We start from the raw sequence: 26611 nt of genomic DNA on the forward strand, positions 1-26611 counted from the left end.
TTTTATATGTCTTCTACCCTTTATCAACTTTTAATCAACGGTTTCCTCTGTACTACAAATGACCAAATGCACTCACACTCTGATGACTCAACACTGCATTCTTCCACATTCTTCAATTCAGCTCCTTCTCTTACTTGATCTGCATCTCTCGACACAACTTCCTCAACAAGCTGTACCTTGGACTGGATATCTTAGTGGGGCAGAAGAAATCTAGTTGAGCTAAATTCCTCAAAGACCCAGTTTCTACCCATCTTTCTATCAAAAATTAGACAGTTCTGTAATTCTACAATTCCACCTCTTGACTTACTGTACTTGGTATTACTATAACAATCAAACTAACTTGGAAACCCCACAATACAGAAATAGCAAAGTATGCCTTAAGAAACTTGGTGTCCTGTTCTTTTCTTTCAAACAAGTGGCCTGTTTATGAAACAATCCCTCCTTGTATGGTGTTCAGCTCTCACATCTAGGGTGGTTCTAGGCCTGCATCCTTAATTGACACAGTTGAGTTGAAAGTGGTTCAAATTATCAATTCCCCAAGGATAACTTGAAAACTTGACCCACTTGGCCTGCACTGCAAAGTTGGCTCACTCTCCCTCTTCTACAGGTGTTACTTAGGTTTTTGCTCCCAAGAGCTGGTTGGTTGTGTGCCCACCACTAGCTCACTAGCTAAACAATACAATACTCAGCAAGCTGCTGTGCCACATGTTTACTGTGTGGCTGCTGGCAACTCAAGGGTGGGCCATTTTGTAGGTTGTCTCTTTCCCTACACCTCTAAGCTTTGGAACTCTCTATCCTCTTGTGCCTTTTCCAGTATCTATCATCAAACATTCTTTAAAAGACAGATTTTTTTCACTTCCTCCAAATTTCATAATTACTCTTCCTTGTCACTTCTTTTACTTTTCTTTAACCTCTATACATTTCAGTTTGGCCTAGCTTTAATGTGGAATTTGTTCAAGACTGGAGCCTCCAACAGAAAAGAAAAAAACACTATCTCTTCTTTTTCACTACCAACTTTACTTCATACCACAACTCACTTCCTTTTCTAACTTGCCTAACTCCTACCTTCCAGATGAAACACACTTCTGCTGCACACGCCAACACTACTTTCCTAAACATCTCTCATCCCTCACCCATTCCCCTAGCTTTGTTTACTGTCACCTTTTGCCAGTCTACACTCAATCTCTCCTGGTATTTCTTCACATAAGTCTCTTTTCCAAGCTCATTTACATTCACCACCTTTCCTCATACCTCTACAAATGTTCACCCTTGCCTCCACCAGGTAATGATCAGACATCCTATAACTTGACCCTCTCAGCACACTCACATCCAAGAGACTTTTTGCATGTCTGTCAATTAGTACACAATTCAATAATGCCCACTTACCATGTTTCTTACTCTCATACAAATTTTTGTGTATGTCCCTTTTTTAGACTAGGTATTCCCAATCACCAGGCTGTTTTCAGTACACAACACAAGCTGTTCATCATTTCCAATCATCTGACTGAATACCCTGTGTCCCCCAGTTATATCTTTAACTACCACATTACTCACATTCAAATCACCTATCACATTAATGTATATAAGAAAATGTAGTTATCTGTCCATCTACCTACCTATCTATACATCTGATGCCTATTCCCTCCAGGAACTCCCATCAAGGAAGTGGCTATGGCAAAAAAAAGCCTCCACTTAACCTGTCCTTACAAGCCTCCTTCATAAACACCATTCCAAGTATTCTTCCACCAGTTCTCTCCATCCAGTACTCTTCCAATCTATTTTTCCATGTCACAGGTGGTCTTCCTCTCACACCAACCCCTTTAAATGCATTATCATACACTCTCCCTGTAAACTCTACATCTTGCATTCTTTGTAGATGCCCAAACCATCTCAAAGAATTATGTTTCACCCACTCTACCAATCCACAGTTCATTCCTTTTGCATTTCCTGCCATACCACATCTCTCATACTCTGCGTCATTTCTTTCTTCATTCCATTTAGTTATACTACATGCTCCTCTCATATAGATCATTTCCAAACCCTGGATTCTTGGCCTCTGTGAATCATTTCATGTCCATGTTTCAGCTGCACAGGTCAGAGTCAAGAGGTCATTCCTGTTCCTTAATCCTTTCTTCTGTTCCATACTTACACCTTTTCCCTTCATTATTCTATCAAGGGAATCAGGGACCCTTTTATCCTGTACTGCTCTCTCTTATCCCTCCCTCCATATCACCAATTTACCCAAAAGACAGCCACTAAATACTTAAATTCTCTTACCACTTCTTGTCATTCTCCCCCATATCTATAACACAGTTTAGTACACTTTCTTCTTTCACTCTATATTTCACTCTATAAGGTTTTGCAAAAGCTGTACTTTCAATATTTCCTTTCACATACCATTACTTTACTTTTACTCACGTTTACCTTTAATAATGTACACTTACACAGACATTTACCTTTAATAATGTATTCTTACACAGACCATAAAACACACAACCTTCTGCAACTCCTCTTCACTCTTAGCAAACAACTTAGTATCATCCACAAACAGGCTTGTCATTAGCCACATACCTCATCACCACACACCATCTCTGTAATCCCTATCCCTAGTTATCATTTCATCCATATGTGTTAAAAAGCTACGGTGAGTGACATCACACAACCCTACCTCACACCCACATGTACACCAAAACTTTTGCTCAGCTCTCCATTCACTTTTACACATCCATTTGCTACTCTATAGAGAGCTTTCACATCATCTAACAGTTTTCCCCATAACCCATATATTCTTAACACATCCTATAAAGCACTCTACTCAACTTTTTCCACTTCTATAAAAGATGCATAAAGCTTCTTATCTTTTGCTAGATACCTTTCCAGTCATTTTCACCATAAAAATTTGATCCAACAATCCTCTGCCTTTCCTTAAAACATCCTTGCTCCTCACTTATTCCCTTACATCCTTAGCATCTTTCCCTTTGATAACAGGAACATTAACAGCTTTCACACCAACCTCAAGTACAATGTCCTGTTTACTTGTTAAATGACATATCAAATGCATCCACACTTTCCCCTCCATACTTCAGCATTTCAGCCATAATCCCATCCACTCCAAGTACCTTTCCTATCTTCAACCTCATTATCACCCTTTTTTCCTCCCTTCCTACTATAGGCCCATCCACTTGTGTCCTTTTCCATCCATCCTCCAAACCCAGGCATAACAACTGCTCTCTTACCTTTTCCCACATTCATTAGTTTTTCAAAATACTCTTTCCATCGTCCTTTCACTTCTTCCTTTTGTTCCAGCAATTCCCTTCCTTACTTCTCACATTAACATTTCCACTCTTACATCCAACTCTTTTCTTCTTTTCACCTACTTCCATCACAAATTCTTATTTTCCCTATAGTTTTCACTCAACTTTCTTCCAAAATCTTCATTTACTCTTTCCATTGCTTTCCTCTAACTGCTTCTTAACATGCTACTTACACATCTTATATTCTTTCCTCCTCCTTTGCTGGACTTATACTGGTACATTCCTTTCGAGCAATCTACCACATGCCTTTTTCTTCTCTTCCACAGCATTTCTAATCTCATCTGTCCACTATGCATTTTCCTTTTCATTTCTCTATAACAACATTGTATCCAAAAACTAATTCTACAACCTTCAACAGTCTTTCTCTCATCATTTTAAACACCTAATTCACACAAGACTGCATCGCTACATTTACTGCACTTCTATCTAAACTTTCAGTCACCCTCCTTTTATACTCCTTGTATTCTTTCTGATTCTTCTCATTTTCCAAAACTTTTACCTCCCATTCTTCTTGACACCATAACTTCACCCTGATCCTCACCCCCCACAAGAACAGCAAAATGGTCCAAGTCTCCAAAGGATTCTTTTACAACTCTTGCATCTAGCATGGCCTTTTTCAAGCTTCCATCCACTCCTACAGAGTCAATCAAACCCTTGTATTCTTCTCTTCCATCACTGCTCACCCATGTATACCTGTGGTTTATCTTGTACTGAAAAAAAGGTGTTTGCAAGGAATAAACTCTTCTTGGCACAGAATTCCACAAAATAATTCCATTCTCATATACTCCAAGCAATCCCCATCTATCAACTACCTTGTCAATTTCATCACATCTCATCTTCATATTTGTAACACCCAATACAAACACCCTCTCCTTCTTAAAACCATTTATATGGCCATTTAAATTTTTCCAGAAACACTTAATTTCATCCATACCTCACAGTCTATTCATATTCACAGATGCATACTTCACAATTCCAATCTTTCCTTTCACCCACAATAGTCTTGATGCATTCCATCCACACTCTATAACATCACACACTCTTGATATTAGCACAATTGAACATCCTCCTTTCCCTCTTTCCTGATAATTTTCATTTATTCCCATTCATACCCTTCCTCCTTATAAAACTTTCCATATATTGCATTCATCATTTCCATTATCACTTAATATGCCCAGCTTGAGTATATAGTTTCCCTAATCCCTAGCACATCGAAACAGTAACTTCTACATTTCTCCACAAGCTCCCTTCTTTTACTCTCACCAGTCATCACATTTACATTCTTAGCAATACCCCTCAATCATCTGTCCCTTTTACTCCCCAGAATAAGTGGTAGACTGCAGTGCTGCTTCTTAATATTTTGCGCCTCACCCTTGATAGGCTACTGGCAAAGGGCAACTCCAGAACAGTTTGGCAGAGGCAGCAGGGATCCCAAATTTTCCAAAAACTAAAACCCTAACACACTTCAAATGTTTGTCAGTACCTAAAAACTACTACTGCTCTGATGAAGTTGGGCAATGCCTCTCCCTTCTATGCCACCTCTTAGGGCATAACAACAAGGTCATCATGAGAAGAATGGATGAGAATTGGATACTCCTGAAAAATAGTATTCCTTTAACGCACTGAAATTCAAAACTTTTCCCAACTTTTGAGCCCCAACTGCGATAGCAGCACCTCCTAACCTCACTGGTTCATTGTAATGTTTACTACTCACTGCACAAACAAAGATGTACAAAACAATGAAAAACCAATTTGCATTTGTTAGTCTTTCCTTATCTTTACATAATCTTTCAACCAACTGTTTTAAGTGCAACCCAACTTCTTTCCCTTCTAAACCCATTTAATATTACTTTGGTTTTGAAGTTTCATCTACCTATAAAGTTTAATCTGAGACAAAGTTTCAGTATCTTTCATCTTATGAGTCACACGGTTTGAGGCTTTAGACCACTGGTCTATGGGCCTTACACAACTTATTTAGATTATAACTCAAGTTTTTACACTGACAAGGGATATTTTCATTGTGATGCTGCACAGAAAGAAATGACAATGAGAGAAGTCCCCTTTGCATAGGTATATAAAATCTAAGTTATAAATTTTTTTTTTTTTTTTTTTTTTTTTTTTTTTTTTTTTTTTTTTTATACTTTGTCGCTGTCTCCCGCGTTTGCGAGGTAGCGCAAGGAAACAGACGAAAGAAATAGCCCAACCCCCCCCATACACATGTACATACACACGTCCACACACACAAATATACATACCTACACAGCTTTCCATGGTTTACCCCGGACGCTTCACATGCCTTGATTCAATCCACTGACAGCACGTCAACCCCTGTATACCACATCGCTCCAATTCACTCTATTCCTTGCCCTCCTTTCACCCTCCTGCATGTTCAGGCCCCGATCACACAAAATCTTTTTCACTCCATCTTTCCACCTCCAATTTGGTCTCCCTCTTCTCCTCGTTCCCTCCACCTCCGACACATATATCCTCTTGGTCAATCTTTCCTCACTCATTCTCTCCATGTGCCCAAACCATTTCAAAACACCCTCTTCTGCTCTCTCAACCACGCTCTTTTTATTTCCACACATCTCTCTCACCCTTACGTTACTTACTCGATCAAACCACCTCACACCACACATTGTCCTCAAACATCTCATTTCCAGCACATCCATCCTCCTGCGCACAACTCTATCCATAGCCCACGCCTCGCAACCATACAACATTGTTGGAACCACTATTCCCTCAAACATACCCATTTTTGCTTTCCGGGATAATGTTCTCGACTTCCACACATTTTTCAAGGCTCCCAAAATTTTCGCCCCCTCCCCCACCCTATGATCCACTTCCGCTTCCATGGTTCCATCCGCTGACAGATCCACTCCCAGATATCTAAAACACTTCACTTCCTCCAGTTTTTCACCATTCAAACTCACCTCCCAATTGACTTGACCCTCAACCCTACTGTACCTAATAACCTTGCTCTTATTCACATTTACTCTTAACTTTCTTCTTCCACACACTTTACCAAACTCCGTCACCAGCTTCTGCAGTTTCTCACATGAATCCGCCACCAGCGCTGTATCATCAGCGAACAACAACTGACTCACTTCCCAAGCTCTCTCATCCCCAACAGACTTCATACTTGCCCCTCTTTCCAAGACTCTTGCATTTACCTCCCTAACAACCCCATCCATAAACAAATTAAACAACCATGGAGACATCACACACCCCTGCCGCAAACCTACATTCACTGAGAACCAATCACTTTCCTCTCTTCCTACACGTACACATGCCTTACATCCTCGATAAAAACTTTTCACTGCTTCTAACAACTTGCCTCCCACACCATATATTCTTAATACCTTCCACAGAGCATCTCTATCAACTCTATCATATGCCTTCTCCAGATCCATAAATGCTACATACAAATCCATTTGCTTTTCTAAGTATTTCTCACATACATTCTTCAAAGCAAACACCTGATCCACACATCCTCTACCACTTCTGAAACCACACTGCTCTTCCCCAATCTGATGCTCTGTACATGCCTTCACCCTCTCAATCAATACCCTCCCATATAATTTACCAGGAATACTCAACAAACTTATACCTCTGTAATTTGAGCACTCACTCTTATCCCCTTTGCCTTTGTACAATGGCACTATGCACGCATTCCGCCAATCCTCAGGCACCTCACCATGAGTCATACATACATTACATAACCTTACCAACCAGTCAACCATACAGTCACCCCCTTTTTTAATAAATTCCACTGCAATACCATCCAAACCTGCTGCCTTGCCGGCTTTCATCTTCCGCAAAGCTTTTACTACCTCTTCTCTGTTTACCAAATCATTTTCCCTAACCCTCTCACTTTGCACACCACCTCGACCCAAACACCCTATATCTGCCACTCTGTCATCAGACACATTCAACAAACCTTCAAAATACTCATTCCATCTCCTTCTCACATCACCACTACTTGTTATCACCTCCCCATTTACGCCCTTCACTGAAGTTCCCATTTGCTCCCTTGTCTTACGCACCCTATTTACCTCCTTCCAGAACATCTTTTTATTCTCCCTAAAATTTACTGATAGTCTCTCACCCCAACTCTCATTTGCCCTTTTTTTCACCTCTTGCACCTTTCTCTTGACCTCCTGTCTCTTTCTTTTATACTTCTCCCACTCAATTGCATTTTTTCCCTGCAAAAATCGTCCAAATGCCTCTCTCTTCTCTTTCACTAATACTCTTACTTCTTCATCCCACCACTCACTACCCTTTCTAAACAGCCCACCTCCCACTCTTCTCATGCCACAAGCATCTTTTGCGCAATCCATCACTGATTCCCTAAATACATCCCATTCCTCCCCCACTCCCCTTACTTCCATTGTTCTCACCTTTTTCCATTCTGTACACAGTCTCTCCTGATACTTCTTCACACAGGTCTCCTTCCCAAGCTCACTTACTCTCACCACCTTCTTCACCCCAACATTCACTCTTCTTTTCTGAAAACCCATACTAATCTTCACCTTAGCCTCCACAAGATAATGATCAGACATCCCTCCAGTTGCACCTCTCAGCACATTGACATCCAAAAGTCTCTCTTTCGCACGCCTGTCAATTAACACGTAATCCAATAATGCTCTCTGGCCATCTCTCCTACTTACATAAGTATACTTATGTATATCTCGCTTTTTAAACCAGGTATTCCCAATCATCAGTCCTTTTTCAGCACATAAATCTACAAGCTCTTCACCATTTCCATTTACAACACTGAACACCCCATGCATACCAATTATTCCCTCAACTGCCACATTACTCACCTTTGCATTCAAATCACCCATCACTATAACCCGGTCTCGTGCATCAAAACCGCTAACACACTCATTTAGCTGCTCCCAAAACACTTGCCTCTCATGATCTTTCTTCTCATGCCCAGGTGCATATGCACCAATAATCACCCACCTTTCTCCATCAACTTTCAATTTTACCCATATTAATCGAGAATTTACTTTCTTACATTCTATCACATACTCCCACAACTCCTGTTTCAGGAGTATTGCTACTCCTTCCCTTGCTCTTGTCCTCTCACTAACCCCTGACTTCACTCCCCAGACATTTCCAAACCACTCTTCCCCTTTACCCTTGAGCTTCGTTTCACTCAGAGCCAAAACATCCAGGTTCCTTTCCTCAAACATACTACCTATCTCTCCTTTTTTCACATCTTGGTTACATCCACACACATTTAGGCACCCCACTCTGAGCCTTCGAGGAGGATGAGCACTCCCCGCGTGACTCCTTCTTCTGTTTCCCATTTTAGAAAGTTAATACAAGGAGGGGAGGATTTCCGGCCCCCCGCTCCCGTCCCCTCTAGTCGCTTTCTACGACACGCGAGGAATACGTGGGAAGTATTCTTTCACCCCTATCCCCAGGGATAATATACATATATATATACACACACACACACACACACATACATATATATACATATGAAAAATGTAAGAAACAATTTAGAAAACAAACTTTTAGCTTGAAATGAATGAAAAAATGAACGTCACATAATGGTTCAACCTCTGGCTATGGAAAAGGAAATGTACAATTTATTCACACAAACGTCAATAGCAGTTCTCATCAATTTCACCACTGTATCAATAAGCTTCAATGTCTAAGCTACATTTTTCTCCAACTTCACTATTTTCTTGTCAAAACACCATGCATGAAAACTATCACTCCAGTAACACAACTATAAACATTTACTTCCCCTTTACTAAAATTAAAAACATTAACAAAAGAAAAAAATCTAAAATATGTTAGGCCTGGGTTAGCTAGGTACAACATGTGCCTCATCTTAATTCTTACATGTATATTTCATAGATTACTGTTCAACGAGTTTTTAAAGTTTACCAGACATGGGATAATGCTCATTATTACTAATATAAGCAAGTTCAGCAGTTTCAGTCCCCTGATGTTTAAAATTATTTTTCTTGTGTCTCTGGCACCTTTTGACTGTTACTGAAGTCATATAAAATCTCAAGCCTGTCACACCAAGAAGAAATTATTTTTTAGTACAAACTGGAAACATGCATTCTAAGATTTTTCGCCAAGAATAAATCATTTTTGAGCATAAACTGGAAACAAGCCTTCTAGGATTTTCCAAGTGAAGAGGGTGTGCTGAAATGGTTGGATGTATGGAGAGGATGATTAAGGAAAGGATACCTAAGGATGGCAGAAGTGGAAGGAACAAGTATGAGAAAGGAAACAACAGAAGAGGTGGAAGGATGGAGTGGAAAGATGCTTTGAAAGCTTGGGGCCTGAAAATGGAAGAGGTACTTGCACATAAAAGGAAAAGAGCAAACTGGAGCAATGTGTTTTACAGGGGATGATGTGCTGTCAACAGGCTGAACCAGGGAATAAGAGGCTATTTGTGGGGACTGACGGTGGAAAGCAGGGCTCTGGTTTCAGTGTATTATAGGCTATATAGGGGATAGGGGAGAAAAAATACTTCCCACGCATTCCTCACGTGTCGTAGAAGGCGACTAAAGGGGACGTGAGTGGGGGGTGAGAAACCCTCCCCTCATAGTATTTTAACATTCTAAAAGGGGAAACAGAAGGAGTCACGCGGGGAGTGCTCATCCTCCTCGAAGGCTCAGATTGGGGTGTCTAAATGTGTGTGGATGTAACCAAGATGAGAAAAAAGGAGAGTTAGGTAGTATGTTTGAGGAAAGGAACCTGGATGTTTTGGCTCTGAGTGAAACAAAGCTCAAGGGTAAAGGGGAAGAGTGGTTTGGAAATGTCTTGGGAGTAAAGTCAGGGGTTAGTGAGAGGAAGAGAGCAAGAGAAGGAGTAGCACTACTCCTGAAACAGGAGTGGTGGGAGTGTGATACAGTGTAAGAAAGTAAACTCTAGATTGATATGGGTAAAACTGAAAGTGGATGGAGAGAGATGGGTGATTATTGGTGCATATGCACCATGAGAAGAGAGGGCATGAGAAGAAAGATCATAAGAGGCAAGTGTTTTGGGAGCAGCTGAGTGAGTGTGTCAGCAGTTTTGATGCACGAGACCGGGTTATAGTGATGGGTGATTTAAATGCTTTAAAGGTGAGTAATGTGGCAGCTAAGGGAATAATTGGTGTACATGGGGTGTTCAGTGTTGTAAATGGAAATGGTGAAGAGCTTGTAGATTTATGTGCTGAAAAAGAACTGGTGATTGGGAATACCTGGTTTAAAAAGAGACATATACATAAGTATACGTATGTAAGTAGGAATGATGGCCAGAGAGCGTTAGTGGATTACGTGCTAATAGATAGGCGCAAGAAAGAAAGACTTTTGGATGTTAATGTGCTGAGAGTTGCAACTGGAGGGATGTCTGATCATTATCTTGTGGAGGCAAAAGTGAAGATTTGTAGAGGTCTTCAGAAAACAAGAGAAAATGTTGGGGTGAAGAGAATGGTGCGTGAATGAGCTTGGGAAGGAGACTTGTGTGAGGAAGTACCAGGTGAGAATGAGTACAGAATGAAAAAAGGTGAGAACAAAGGACGTAAGGGGAGTGGGGGAGGAATGGGATGTATTTAGGGAAGCAGTGATGGCTTGCGCAAAAGATGCTTGTGGCATGAGAAGCGTGAGAGGTGGGCAGATTAGAAAGGGTAGTGAGTGGTGGGATGAAGAAGTAAGATTATTAGTGAAAGAGAAGAGGGAGGCATTTGGACAATTTTTGCAGGGAAATAAAGCAAATGACTGGGAGATGTATAAAAGAAAGAAGCAGGAGGTCAAGAGAAAGGTGCAAGAGGTGAAAAAGAGGGCAAATGAGAGTTGGGGTGAGAGAGTATCATTAAATCATAGGGAGAATAAAAAGATGTTTTGGAAGGAGATAAATAAAGTGCATAAGACAAGGGAGCAAATGGGAACATCAGTGAAGGGGGCTAATGGGGAGGTGTTAACAAGTAGTGGTGATGTGAGAAGGAGATGGAGTGAGTATTTTGAAGGTTTCTTGAATGTGTTTGATGATAGAGTGGCAGATATAGGGTGCAGATATAGGGTGTTTTGATCAAGGTGGTGTGTAAAGTGAGAGGTTTAGGGAGAATGATTTGGTAAACAGAGCAGAGGTAGTAAAAGCTTTGCAGAAGATGAAAGCCAGCAAGGCAGTGGGTTTGGAGGGTATTGCTGAGGAATTTATCAAAAAAAGGGGGTGACTGTATTGTTGACTGATTGGCAAGATTTAATATATGTATGACTCATGGTGAGGTGCCTGAGGATTGGCAGAATGCTTGCATAGTGCCATTGTACAAAGGCAAAGGGGATAAAAGTGATTGCTCAAATTACAGAGGTACAAGTTTGTTGAGTATTCCTGTAAAATTATATGGAAGGGCATTGATTGAGAGGCTGCTCCAGAATGAGATCAATTATCTGTCTCTTCACCTGGCTCTCTCAGTGCACCTCAAAGAAGAATACAACAGTGTCAAGACCTTGCTAGACACCTTGAAGTATCATGAGTACAGCTGGGAGGTCATCGCAGACTTCAAAATGGTGGCAGTCCTGATGGGTCTCCAAGGCGGTTTTACCAAGTTTCCTGACTATCTTTGCCTTTAGGACAGCAAGGACACCACATAGCACTACCAAAGGTGGGACTGGCCACAGAGGACCAAATCATCTATGGGGATGAATAACGTCAAATGGGAGCCATTGGTGGACCACCAGAAAGCATTGATGCCACAACTGCACATAAAATTAGGCCTTATGAAACAATTTGTCAGAGCTCTATATAAGGAGTCTGCAGCCTTCAAGTACCTTCAAGACTTCTTCCCTAAGCTGTCTGAGGCAAAGGTCAAAGCCGGTGTCATTGTAGGACCACAGATAAAGAAGATCCTGGAGTGCAAGGAATTCCCCAAGAAACTCACTAGGAGGGGGAAAGCAGCTTGGTACAGCTTTGCTGCAGTGGTTTGGGACTTCCTGGGCAATCACAAGGCCGAAAACTATGTGGAGCTGGTTGAGATTACAGATGCTCTTCAACTTCTGATGGGGTTACGTTCCAATAAACCCATTTTGAAAATACATAGCTTAGCATATCCTACCTTAAACATTCTTAGAACAATTACATTAGCCTACAGTTGGGCAAAATCATCTAACACAAAGCCTATTTTATATCAAAAAAGTGTTTCTTTGTTGTGAACTTTCCTGGTACCTCATTATAACTTTATGCTGGGCAATTATCTTTAATTTCATCTCAAGCGTAATTGCCTTACTCTTCTCACAAGAGGCAGGAGACACAGATGGGTGTTTTGGAAACATGATGGGATGCAAAAACACAAAACAAAATAGCAAAAAATGCAGAAGAGTAACAGTTGTTTAGACTCTTGATCGCATGGCTGACTGAATGTGTAACATTATTGCACCATTGTAAAGTAAAAAAATGGTAAGTTGAACCATCATAAATCAGGGAGCATCGGTATGGTGAAGAACTATGGCATAATGGGCTGCAGGAGGATGTCCCTCAAAGTCCATATCCCTGATGCTCATCTTAATAAATTCAAGAACATGGGAGCGTATTTGGAGGAGCAAGGTAAGTGTTTCCACCAGGATATACTGGACTTTGGACACCACTAACAAGGAACATAAAACAAGAACATGATGGGAGATTATAGTTGGGGTCTGATTTGTGAAAGTGATTTACAGTACAATCGTGAATCTCAAAAAATTACTCACTTCTAAATCCTTTGTGATCACCTTTGTTTAACATTAGTTTAAACAGTAAACACTTGATTTAATAGAACCTGATATAATGGATTTCAGATTTAATGGGCCAGGCAAATAACCTAAAAAGTAAAAAAAATCTCAAATGCCACATCATGTGCATTTCATGTCGCACTTGTTTTCGGTAGTGTGGAGTATACTCACTTTGTTTCGGTCTCAGTCTACCTCAAGCTACCATGCAGTCAGGTTGTATAAAGAGAACCGTGACTTTATTAAAATATTTTGCAATCCTTAAAATTCAAAAGAAAGCATGTGAACTGTATATTGTATTACTGTACATTGTATATTGCACTAAAAAATGGCCCACAGGTTATATTCTCGATTTAACAGACTTTCAGCATTAACCAGCACCCTATCTCCTGATTAGTCCATTAAATCGAGGATTCACTGTACGTTTTAACTTTCATTCATATGTAGGGGATAGGGAAGAAAGAATACTTTCCATGTATTACCGCATGTCATAGAAGGTGACAAAAGGTGGTGGGAGCAAGGAGCTGGAAACACTTCCCTCCTTGCATTTCAATTCATTTCAATTTCTAAAAGGAGAAACAGAAGAGGGAGTCAAGCAGGGAGTGCTCATCCTCCTTGAAGGCTCACATTGGGGTGTCTGAATGTGTGTGGATGTAACCAAGCTGAGAAGAAAGGAGAGATATGTAGTATGTTTTGGGAAAGAAACCTGGATGTTCTGGCTCTGAGTGAAATGAAGCTCAAGGGTAAAGGGGATGCGTGGTTTGGAAAAGTCTTAGGAGTACAGTCAGGGGTCTGTGAGAGGACAAGAGCTAAGGAAGGAGTAGCACTACTCCTGAAGCAGGAGTTCTGGGAGTGTGATAGAGTGCAAGAAAGTAAATTCTCGATTGATGTGGGGAAAACTGAAAGTGGATGGAGAGAGATGGGTGATTATTGGTGCCTATGCACCTGGTCATGAGAAGAAAGATCATGAGAGGCACATGTTTTGGGAGAAGTTTAGTGAGTGTGTCAGCAGCTTTGATGCACTAGACTAGGTATTAGTTATGGGTGATCTAATTGCGGAGGTGAGTAAAGTGGGAGTTGAGATTAATTGGTGTACATGGGGTACTCGGTGCTGTAAATGGAAATGGTAAAGAGCTTGTGGATTTGCGTGCTGAAAAAGGACTGGTGACTGGGAATACCTGAGTTAAAGAGAGATATACATGAGTATACGGATATGAGTAGGCGAGATGGTCAAAGGGCATTATTGGATTACGTGATAATTGATAGGCATGTAAAAGAGAGACTTTTGGATGCTAATGTACTGAGAGGGGCAGCTGAAGGGATGCCAGATCACTATTTGGTGGAGGCAAAGGTGAAGATTTGTCGAGGTTTCAAAAAAAAAAAAAGAGAAAATGTTGAGGAGAAGAGAGTGGTGAGAGTAAATGAGCTTGGAAAGGAGACTTGCATGAGGAGGTATCAGGAGAGATTAAGTGTAAAATGGCAAAAGGTGAGAGCAAATGACATGAGGGGAGCGGGTGAGGAATGGAATGTATTTACGGAAGTAGTGATGGCATGTGCAAAAGATGCATGTGGCATGTGAAAGGTGGGCAGATTAGAAACGGTAAATTGTTTGTGAAAGAGAAGAGAAAGGCGTTTGGACAATACTTACAAAGAAGGAGTGGGAGATGTATAAAAGAAAGCTGGGGTGAGAGAGTATCATTAAACTTTAGGGAAAACAAAAAGATGTTTTGGCAGGATGAAAATAACATGCAAAAGACAAGAGAATAAATGGGAACATCAGTGAAGGGGGTAAGGGGGAAGTAATAACGGGTAGTGATGAAGTGATGAGATGGAGTGAGTATTTTAAAGGTTTGTTAAATGGGTTTGATGATAGAGTGGCAGATGTAGGGTGTTTTGGTCGGGGTTGTGTGCGAAGCAAGAGGGTCAGGAAGGATGGTTTGGTTAAGAGAGAAGAGGTAGTGAAAGCTTTGAGGGAGATGAAATCCAGCGAGGCAGAGGGTTTGGATGGTAGTGCAGTTGAATTTATCAAGAAAGAGGACAGCTGTTGTTGATTGGTTGGTAAGGATATTCAATGTATGTATGGTTCATGGTGAAGTGCCTGAGGATTGGCAGAATGCATGCATATTGCCATTGTAAAAAGGCAAAGGGGATAAAGGTGAGTGTTTAAACTACAGAGGCATAAGTTTGTTGAGTATTCCTGGGAAATTATATGGGAGGGTATTGATTGAGAGGGTGAAGCATGTATAGAGCATCAGATTGGGAAACAGCAGTGTGGTTTCAGAAGTGGTAGAAGAAGAGTGGACCAGGTGTTTGCTTTGAAAAATGTTTGTGAGAAATACTCAGAAAAACAGATGGACTTGTATGTAGCATTTATGGATCTGGAGAATGCTTTGTGGAAGGTTTTAAGAGTATATGGTGTGGGAGGTAAGCTGATAGAAGTATTGAAAAGTTTTTATCAAGGATGTAAGGCATGTGTAGGAGTAGGAAGAGAGGAGTGATTGGTTCCCAGTGAAGGTTGGTCTGCGGCAGGGGTGTGTGATGTCCCCATGGTTGTTTAATCTGTTTATGGATGGGGTGGTAAGGGAGCTAAATGCAAGAGTGTTGGAGAGAGAGGCGAATATGCAGTCTGTTAGAGATGAGAGGGCCTGGGAAATGAGTCAGTTGTTGTTCGATGATGATACAGCTCTGGTGACTGATTCGAGGGAGAATCTGCAGAAGTTGGCGACTGAGTTTGGAAAAAACTGTGAAAGGAGAAAGCTGACAATAAATGTAAATAAGAGCAAGGCTATTAGGTTCAGTAGGGTTGAGAGACAAGTAAACTGGGATGTAAGTTTGAAGAGAAATATTGGAGAAAGTGAAGTGATTTAGATATCTGGGAGAGGACTTGGCAGCTAATGGAACCATGGTAGCCCAAGTGAGTCACAGGGTGGAAGAGGAGTCGAAGGTTCTGGGAGTGATGAAGAACGTGTGAAAGGAGAGAACACTATCTCGGAGAGCAAAACTGGGTATGTTTGAGAAATAGTGGTTCCAACAATGTTATATAGTTGTGAGGCATGGACTATAGATAGAGTTGTGTGGAGGAGGGTGGAAGTGTTGCAAGTGAAATCTCTGTGGACAACATGTGGAAATAAAAAGAGTGTGGTTGAGAGAGCAGAAGAGGGTGTGTTCAAATGGTTTGGTCATATGGAGAGAATGAGAGGAAAGGTTGACAAAGAGGATATATGAGTCAGAGGTAGAGAGAACAAAGAGAAGTGGAAGACCAAACTGAAGGTGGAAGGATGGAGTGAAAAAGATTTTGAGCGATCAGGGCCTGAACATACAGGAGGGTGAAAGGCATGCAAGGAATAGAGTGAATTGGAACGATTTGGCATACTGGGGTCAACGTGCTGTCAATGGACTGAACCAGGGCATGTGAAAAGTCTGGGGTAAACCTAGGAAAGGTCTGTGCTGCCTGGATGTGGATAAGAAGCTGTGGTTTCAGTGCATTACACAAGACAGCTAGAGACCGAATATGAATGAATTTGGCCTTTTTTGTTTGTTTTCCTGGAATTTACTCACTGAAGCAGGGGGTAGCAATGCTGTCTCCTGTGGGACGGGATGGTGAAAGGAATGCATGAAGGCAAGCAAGTATGAATATGTACATGTGTATATATGTATATGTCTGTGTATGCATATGTATATACATGTATATGTTGATATGTATATGTATGTGCATGTATGGGTGTTTATGCTTTTATAAGTGCATATGAGTGGATGGGCCATTCTTTGACTGTTTCCTGGCACTACCTCACATAATAATCACAAGAGAGAACTAAAAGATTCTTGGTGTCAATGGGAGGTTTGGGCTCAACTCTATAAAAGGATTTCTTTGCTAACTTAAGGGATTTATTAATCAAAGATCTAGGGTACTTTAACTTAGATCCAATAGAATATATCTTCTCAAACTCATCATCAATAAAAACTCTGGACTGCAAATACGTAATGCCCTAAGGAACACAGATTAAAATGATGATAATTTAACTCTGTCATGTTGAGAAGAGTAATAATGGATATATGAGCATACATAGGTAGGTTTTCAGTATATGTTAAACTTAAACTTGAGCATGCTAAACTTAAACTTATTTCCTTGCCTAAGGATCATGCAATCTAATAATGGTAACATACCATTATTTTCATATTCTACAGTAAATTTGATGGAAGGTACTAAATTGTTAAGTAAGGAGAGAAATATTTGTAAATTTTCATTTGTTGGCCAAACACAAAGAACATCATCTACATACCTAAACCAAACTGCATTGGAAGGTAAGATATCCTTTAGTAATTTTGTTTCAAAAAATTCCATGTAAAGATTACTTAGTACAGGTGAAAGAGGGTTACCCATTGCCATACCAAATTTTTGAGCATAATAATCTCCATTGAATTGAAATACACAGTCTTTTATACATAATTTTATCAGTTCAATGAAAACAGACTTTTAAACAGGAAAATGAATATCATTCAAGACATCAAATAAATATTCTATAAGGTCATCAACTGCAACTTTAGTGAAAAGACAGGAAACATCATAGCTAACTAGTTTGAAATCAAAATTAACATTGATATTGTTTACTTACCATGTAGCTTAAATCCTTTAATGTAAATGTTGCCTTTACAACAAAAATACTATAAAGAATATCTGTATCAGGAATTCACCAGAAAATTCTCTTGGATGCATCAATAAAGTGCCTTGTAGAAACTGTGATAAATTTTATGTTGGTTAGACTGGTAAGGATCTTTCTGTTAGACTTACCCAACATAAATAGAGTATAAGAATGGGACAAGAATCAAATGCCTTGTTTAATCACGATGAAAGCTATGATCATTGTATTGACTAGAGTAACGCCATCTCAGTTATTACCTCTAACTCTATTACAAAGAGAAATATCATTGAATCTTCTATTATTTAAATACACAAAGAATTGTAATCTTAATATTAGTGATGGACTATACAAATTAGATAACTTTATTGATGATAAATTTGTGAAATGATAAGTCTATGAACACTTGTTGTATATCTTGGACAATCACATGTTTACCAAAGGGCATCCTAGCTTCGTCTCTTTGATGTATATCAACTGAATTTATTCTCTCTCTTGTATCTCCCCTGATGATGTGATTATTACACGAAAGTGCACTTGGGAACTTATCGTGCTTCATTTTCCCTGTGGACTCATAGGAATATATATTATTTTTTTTTTTTCCGGTCTCCCGCGTTTGCGAGGTAGCACAAGGAAACAGACGAAAGAAATGGCCCAACCCACCCCCATACACATGTATATACATACGTCCACTCACGCAAATATACATACCTACACAGCTTTCCATGGTTTACCCCAGACGCTTCACATGCCCTGTTTTAATCCACTGACAGCACGTCAACCCCGGTATACCACATCTATCCAATTCACTCTTTTCCATGCCCTCCTTTCACCCTCCTGCATGTTCAGGCCCCGATAACACAAAATCTTTTTCACTCCATCTTTCCACCTCCAATTTGGTCTCCCACTTCTCGTTCCCTCCACCTCTGACACATATATCCTCTTGGTCAATCTTTCCTCACTCATTCTCTCCATGTGCCCAAACCATTTCAAAACACCCTCTTCTGCTCTCTCAACCACGCTCTTTTTATTTCCACACATCTCTCTTACCTTTACGTTACTTACTCGATCAAACCACCTCACACCACACATTGTCCTCAAACATCTCATTTCCAGCACATCCATCCTCCTACGCACAACTCTATCCATAGCCCACGCCTTGCAACCATACAACATTGTTGGAACCACTATTCCTTCAAACATAGCCATTTTTGCTTTCCGAGATAATGTTCTCGACTTCAACACATTATTCAAGGCTCCCAGGATTTTCGCCCCCTCCCCCACCCTATGATCCACTTCCGCTTCCATGGTTCCATCCGCTGCCAGATCCACTCCCAAATAACTAAAACACTTTACTTCCTCCAGTTTTTCTCCATTCAAACTTACCTCCCAATTGACTTGATCCTGAACCCCACTGTACCTAATAACCTTCCTCTTATTCACATTTACTCTTAACTTTCTTCTTTCACACACTTTACCAAACTCAGTCACCAGCTTCTGCAGTTTCTCACATGAATCAGCCACCAGCGCTGTATCATCAGCGAACAACAACTGACTCACTTCCCAAGCTCTCTCATCCCCAACAGACTTCATACTTGCCCCTCTTTCCAAAACTCTTGCATTTACCTCCCTAACAACCCCATCCATACACAACTTAAACAACCATGGAGACATCACACACCCCTGCCGCAAACCTTCTTTGAAGAATGTATGTGAGAAATACTTAGAAAAGCAAATGGATTTGTATTTAGCATTTATGGATCTGGAGAAGGCAGATGATAGAGTGGATAGAGATGCTCTGTGGAAGGTATTAAGAATATATGGTGTGGGAGGCAAGTTGTTAGAAGCAGTGAAAAGTTTTTATCGAGGATGTGAGGCATGTGTACGTGTAGGAAGAGAAGAAAGTGATTGGTTCTCAGTGAATATAGGTTTGCCGCAGGGGTGTGTGATGTCTCCATGGTTGTTTAATTTGTTTATGGATGGGGTTGTTAGGGAGGTGAATGCAAGAGTTTTGGAAAGAGTGGCAAGTATGAAGTCTGTTGGGGATGAGAGAGCTTGGGAAGTGAGTCAGTTGTTGTTCGCTGATGATACAGCGCTGGTGGCTGATTCATGTGAGAAACTGCAGAAGCTGGTGACTGAGTTTGGTAAAGTGTGTGGAAGAAGAAAGTTAAGAGTAAATGTGAATAAGAGCAAGGTTATTAGGTACAGTAGGGTTGAGGGTCAAGTCAATTGGGAGGTGAGTTTGAATGGATAAAAACTGGAGGAAGTGAAGTGTTTTAGATATCTGGGAGTGGATCTGGCAGCGGATGGAACCATGGAAGCGGAAGTGGATCATAGGGTGGGGGAGGGGGCGAAAATACTGGGGGCCTTGAAGAATGTGTGGAAGTCGAGAACATTATCTCGGAAAGCAAAAATGGGTATGTTTAAAGGAATAGTGGTTCCAACATTGTTGTACGGTTGCGAGGAGTGGGCTATGGATAGAGTTGTGCGCAGGAGGATGGATGTGCTGGAAATGAGATGTTTGAGGACAATGTGTGCTGTGAGGTGGTTTGATCGAGTGAGTAACGTAAGGGTAAGAGAGATGTGTGGAAATAAAAAGAGCGTGGTTGAGAGAGCAGAAGAGGGTGTTTTGAAGTGGTTTGGGCACATGGAGAGAATGAGTGAGGAAAGATTGACGAAGAGGATATATGTGTCGGAGGTGGAGGGAACGAGGAGAAGAGGGAGACCAAATTGGAGGTGGAAAGATGGAGTGAAAAAGATTTTGTGTGATCGGGGCCTGAACATGCAGGAGGGTGAAAGGAGGGCAAGGAATAGAGTGAATTGGAGCGATGTGGTATACCGGGGTTGACGTGCTGTCAGTGGATTGAATCAAGGCATGTGAAGCGTCTGGGGTAAACCATGGAAAGCTGTGTAGGTATGTATATTTGCGTGTGTGGAAGTATGTATATACATGTGTATGGGGGGGGGCCATTTCTTTCGTCTGTTTCCTTGCGCTACCTCGCAAACGCGGGAGACAGCGACAAAGTATAATAAAAAAATATATATATATATATATATATATATATATATATATATATATATATATATATATATATATATTTTTTTTTTCTTTCTTTCAAACTATTCGCCATTTCCCGCATTAGCAAGGTAGCGTTAAGAACAGAGGACTGGGCCTTTGAGGGACTACCCTCACCTGGCCCAATTCTCTGTTCCTTCTTTTGGAAAAAAAAAAAAAACAGAGGGGAGGATTTCCAGCCCCCCGCTCCCTCCCCTTTTAGTCGCCTTCTACGACACGCAGGGAATACGTGGGAAGTATTCTTTCTCCCCGATCCCCAGGGATTATATATATATATATATATATATATATATATATATATATATATATATATATATATATATATACATATATATATATATATTTTTTTTTGTCGCTGTCTCCCACGTTTGCAAGGTAGCGCAAGGAAACAGACGAAAGGAATGGCCAAACCCACCCCCATACACATGCATATACATACGTCCACACACGCAAATAAACATACCTACACAGCTTTCCATGGTTTACCCCAGACGCTTCGCATGCCCTGATTCAATCCACTGACAGCACGTCAACCCCGGTATACCACATCGATCCAATTCACTCTATTCCTTGCCCTCCTTTCACCCTTCTGCATGTTCAGGCCCCGATCACACAAAATCTTTTTCACTCCATCTTTCCACCTCCAATTTGGTCTCCCACTTCTCCTCGTTCAATCCACCTCCGACACATATATCCTCTTGGTCAATCTTTCCTCACTCATTCTCTCCATGTGCCCAAACCATTTCAAAACACCCTCTTCTGCTCTCACAACCACGCTCTTTTTATTTCCACACATCTCTCTTACCCTTACGTTACTTACTCGATCAAACCACCTCACACCACATATTGTCCTCAAACATCTCATTTCCAGCACATCCATCCTCCTGCGCACAACTATATCCATAGCCCACGCCTCGCAACCATACAACATTGTTGGAACCACTATTCCTTCAAACATACCCATATTTGCTATCCGAGATAATGTACTCGACTTCCACACATTCTTCAAGGCTCCCAGGATTTTCGCCCCCTCCCCCACCCTATAATTCACTTCCGCTTCCATGGTTCCATCCGCTGCCAGATCCACTCCCAGATATCTAAAACACTTTACTTCCTCCAGTTTTTCTCCATTTAAACTTACCTCCCAATTGACTTGACCCTCAACCCTACTGTACCTAATTACCTTGCTCTTATTCACATTTACTCTTAACTTTCTTCTTTCACACACTTTATCAAACTCAGTCACCAGCTTCTGCAGTTTCTCACGTGAATTAGCCACCAACGCTGTATCATCAGCGAACAACAACTGACTCACTTCCCAAGCTCTCTCATCCCCAACAGACTTCATACTTGCCAATCTTTCCAAAACTCTTCCATTCACCTCCCTAACAACCCCATCCATAAACAAATTAAACAACCATGGAGACATCACACACCCCTGCCGCAAACCTACATTCACTGAGAACCAATCACTTTCATCACTTCCTACACGTACACATGCCTTACAGCCTCGATAAAAACTTTTCACTGCTTCTAACAACTTGCCTCCCACACCATATATTCTTAATACCTTCCACAGAGCATCTCTATCAACTCTATCATATGCCTTCTCCACATCCATAAATGCTACAAACAAATCCATTTGCTTTTCTAAGTATTTCTCACACACATTCTTCAAAGCAAACACCCGATCCACACATCCTCTCCCACTTCTGATACCACATATATATATTTGGTAAAGTGTGTGGAAGAAGAAAGTTGAGAGTAAATGTGAATAAGAGCAAGGTTATTAGGTACAGTAGGGGTGAGGGTCAAGTCAATTGGGAGGTGAGTTTGAATGGAGAAAAACTGGAGGAAGTGAAGTGTTTTAGATATCTGGGAGTGGATCTGTCAGCGGATGGAACCATGGAAGCGGAAGTGGATCATAGGGTGGGGGAGGGGGCGAAAATTTTGGGAGCCTTGAAAAATGTGTGGAAGTCGAGAACACTATCTCGGAAAGCAAAAATGGGTATGTTTGAGGGAATAGTGGTTCCAACAATGTTGTATGGTTGCGAGGCGTGGGCTGTGGATAGAGATGTGCGCAGGAGGATGGATGTGCTGGAAATGAGATGTTTGAGGACAATGTGTGGTGTGAGGTGGTTTGATCGAGTAAGTAACGTAAGGGTAAGAGAGATGTGTGGAAATAAAAAGAGCGTGGTTGAGAGAGCAGAAGAGGGTGTTTTGAAATGGTTTGGGCACATGGAGAGAATGAGTGAGGAGAGATTGACCAAGAGGATATATGTGTCGGAGGTGGAGGGAACGAGGAGAAGAGGGAGACCAAATTGGAGGTGGAAAGATGGAGTGAAAAAGATTTTGTGTGATCGGGGCCTGAACATGCAGGAGGGTGAAAGGAGGGCAAGAAATAGAGTGAATTGGAGTCATGTGGTATACAGGGGTTGACGTGCTGTCAGTGGATTGAAGCAAGGCATGTGAAGCGTCTGGGGTAAACCATGGAAAGCTGTGTCGGTATGTGTATTTGCGTGTGTGGACGTGTGTATGTACATGTGTATGGGGGGGGGGGTTGGGCCATTTCTTTCGTCTGTTTCCTTGCGCTACCTCGCAAACGCGGGAGACAGCGACAAAGTATAAAAAAAAAAAAAAAAAAAAAAAAATATATATATATATATATATATATATATATATATATATATATATAAATATATATATATATATATATATATATATATATATATATATATATATATATATATATATATACTTTTTTTTTTTTAAACTATTTGCCATTTCCCGCGTTAGCGAGGTAGCGTTAAGAACAGAGGAATGGGCCTTTGAGGGAATATCCTTACTTGGCCCCGTTCTCTGTTCCTTTTGGAAAATTAAAAAAAAATAATGAGAAGGGAGGATTTCCAGCCCCCCGCTCCCTCCCCTTTTAGTCGCCTTCTACGACACGCAGGGAATACGTGGGAAGTATTCTTTCTCCCCTATCCCCAGGGATAATATATATATATATATATATATATATATATATATATATATATATATATATATATATACATATAGCGTCTAGGGTGAACCATGGAAAGCTGTGTAGGTATGTATATTTGCGTGTGTGGACGTATGTATATACATGTGTGTGGGGGTGGGTTGGGCCGTTTCTTTCGTCTGTTTCCTTGCGCTGCCTCGGGAGCGCGGGAGGCGGCGACAAAAAAGAAAAAAAAAAAAAAATATATATATATATATATATATATATATATATATATATATCCCTGGGGTAGGGGAGAAAGAATACTTCCCTCGTATTCCCTGCGTGTCGTAGAAGGCGACTAAAAGGGGAAGGAGCGGGTGGCTGGAAATCCTCCCCTCTCGTTTTTTTTTAATTTTCCAAAAGAAGGAACAGAGAAGGGGGCCAGGTAAGGATTTTCCCTCTAAGGCCCAGTCCTCTGTTCTTAACGCTACCTCGCAAATGCGGGAAATGGCGAATCGTATGAAAAAAAAAATATAATATATATATATATATATATATATATATATATATATATATATATATATATATATATATCTTTTCTTCTTTCTTTTAAACTATTCGCCATTTCCCGCGTTAGCAAGGTAGCGCTAAGAACAGAGGACTGGGCCTTTTTTGGAATATCCTCAACTGGCCCCCTCTGTTCCTTCTTTTGGAAAATTTGAAAAAAAAAAAACGAGAGGGGAGGATTTCCAGCCCCCCGCTCCCTCCCCTTTTAGTCGCCTTCTACAACACGCAGGGAATACGTGGGAAGTATTCTTAATCCCTTATCCCCAGGGATAATATATATATATATATATATATATATATATATATATATATATATATATATATAATACGGTTTTTGTAACATTTTGTTACAATAAATTAACATTCATTAATGAAAAATTTTTTAAAATATCATTCACCATAAATCATCAAATACTGACTGACACTGTTAGCAGTGTGAGTGGCAACACAACATGGTGCATAGGTGACATATGATGGGTGGCACCCTCCTTGTCCCGTTTCTTTATCTCTAATATGTACACGAATCAGTCAAACTCTCTCCAGCCTTCATGTTATTCTTCAGATCATAAGTGATAATCATAAAAGTGAATAGTATTTAGCCTCATACAGCACAAAATCCATCTCAACAATAAATGATTTCTTTCACTCTTAGTTGCTGGGACTGATGTCTATTGAGTTGACAAATGTTTTCACAATTATAAATATTAGTCACTTATCAAATAAATACACTACCCACAGTATGTGGTATCTCAAAATAATAAAGAAAATATGGTCTATATAAAGATATTTTCCATGCACAAGTTTATACACAGAAATGTCACAAAAGTACCTGTCACATGGCATTATCGTCCATGAATCCTGATGTAGTTTTTTAATCTTGTAATCAGATCTCATTTAAATGTGTTGGTCAGTGACATCCATTGTTCAATAAGCTCAGTTTCAAATGCCTGCTTAGGGGTTAACCTGAATATATATATATATATATATATATATATATATATATATATATATATATATATATATATATATATATATATATATATATATATATACATATATATATATATATATATATATATATATATATATATATATATATATATATATATTTTTTTTTTTTTATTTTTATTATACTTTGTCGCTGTCTCCCGCGTTTGCGAGGTAGCGCAAGGAAACAGACGAAAGAAATGGCCCAACCCCCCCCCATACACATGTATATACATACATCCACACACGCACATATACATACCTACACAGCTTTCCATGGTTTACCCCAGACGCTTCACATGACTTGATTCAATCCACTGACAGCACGTCAACCCCGGTATACCACATCGCTCCAATTCACTCTATTCCTTGCCCTTCTTTCACCCTCCTGCATGTTCAGGCCCCGATCACACAAAATCTTTTTCACTCCATCTTTCCACCTCCAACTTAGTCTCCCTCTTCTCCTCGTTCCCTCCACCTCCGACACATATATCCTCTTGGTCAATCTTTCCTCACTCATTCTCTCCATGTGCCCAAACCACTTCAAAACACCCTCTTCTGCTCTCTCAACCACACTCTTTTTATTTCCACACATCTCTCTTACCCTTACGTTACTCACTCGATCAAACCACCTCACACCACACATTGTCCTCAAACATCTCATTTCCAGCACATCCATCCTCCTGCGCACAACTCTATCCATAACCCACGCCTCGCAACCATATAACATTGTTGGAACCACTATTCCTTCAAACATACCCATTTTTGCTTTCCGAGATAATGTTCTCGACTTCCACACATTCTTCAAGGCCCCCAGAATTTTCGCCCCCTCCCCCACCCTATGATCCACTTCCGCTTCCATGGTTCCATCCGCTGCCAGATCCACACCCAGATATCTAAAACACTTTACTTCCTCCAGTCTTTCTCCATTCAAACTTACCTCCCAATTGACTTGACCCTCAACTCTACTGTACTTAATTACCTTGCTCTTATTCACATTTACTCTTAACTTTCTTCTTTCACACACATTACCAAACTCAGTCACCAGCTTCTGCAGTTTCTCACATGAATCAGCCACCAATGCTGTATCATCAGCGAACAACAACTGACTCACTTCCCAAGCTCTCTCATCCCCAACAGACTTAATACTTGCCCCTCTTTCCAAAACTCTTCCATTCACCTCCCTAAGAACACCATCCATAAACAAATTAAACAACCATGGAGACATCACACACCCCTGCCGCAAACCTACATTCACTGAAAACCAATCACTTTCCTCTATTCCTACACGTACAATTGCCTTACATCCTCGATAAAAACTTTTCACTGCTTCTAACAACTTGCCT

Source organism: Panulirus ornatus, chromosome 10 (assembly GCF_036320965.1).
Source record: "Panulirus ornatus isolate Po-2019 chromosome 10, ASM3632096v1, whole genome shotgun sequence".
Lineage (NCBI taxonomy): Eukaryota > Metazoa > Arthropoda > Malacostraca > Decapoda > Palinuridae > Panulirus > Panulirus ornatus.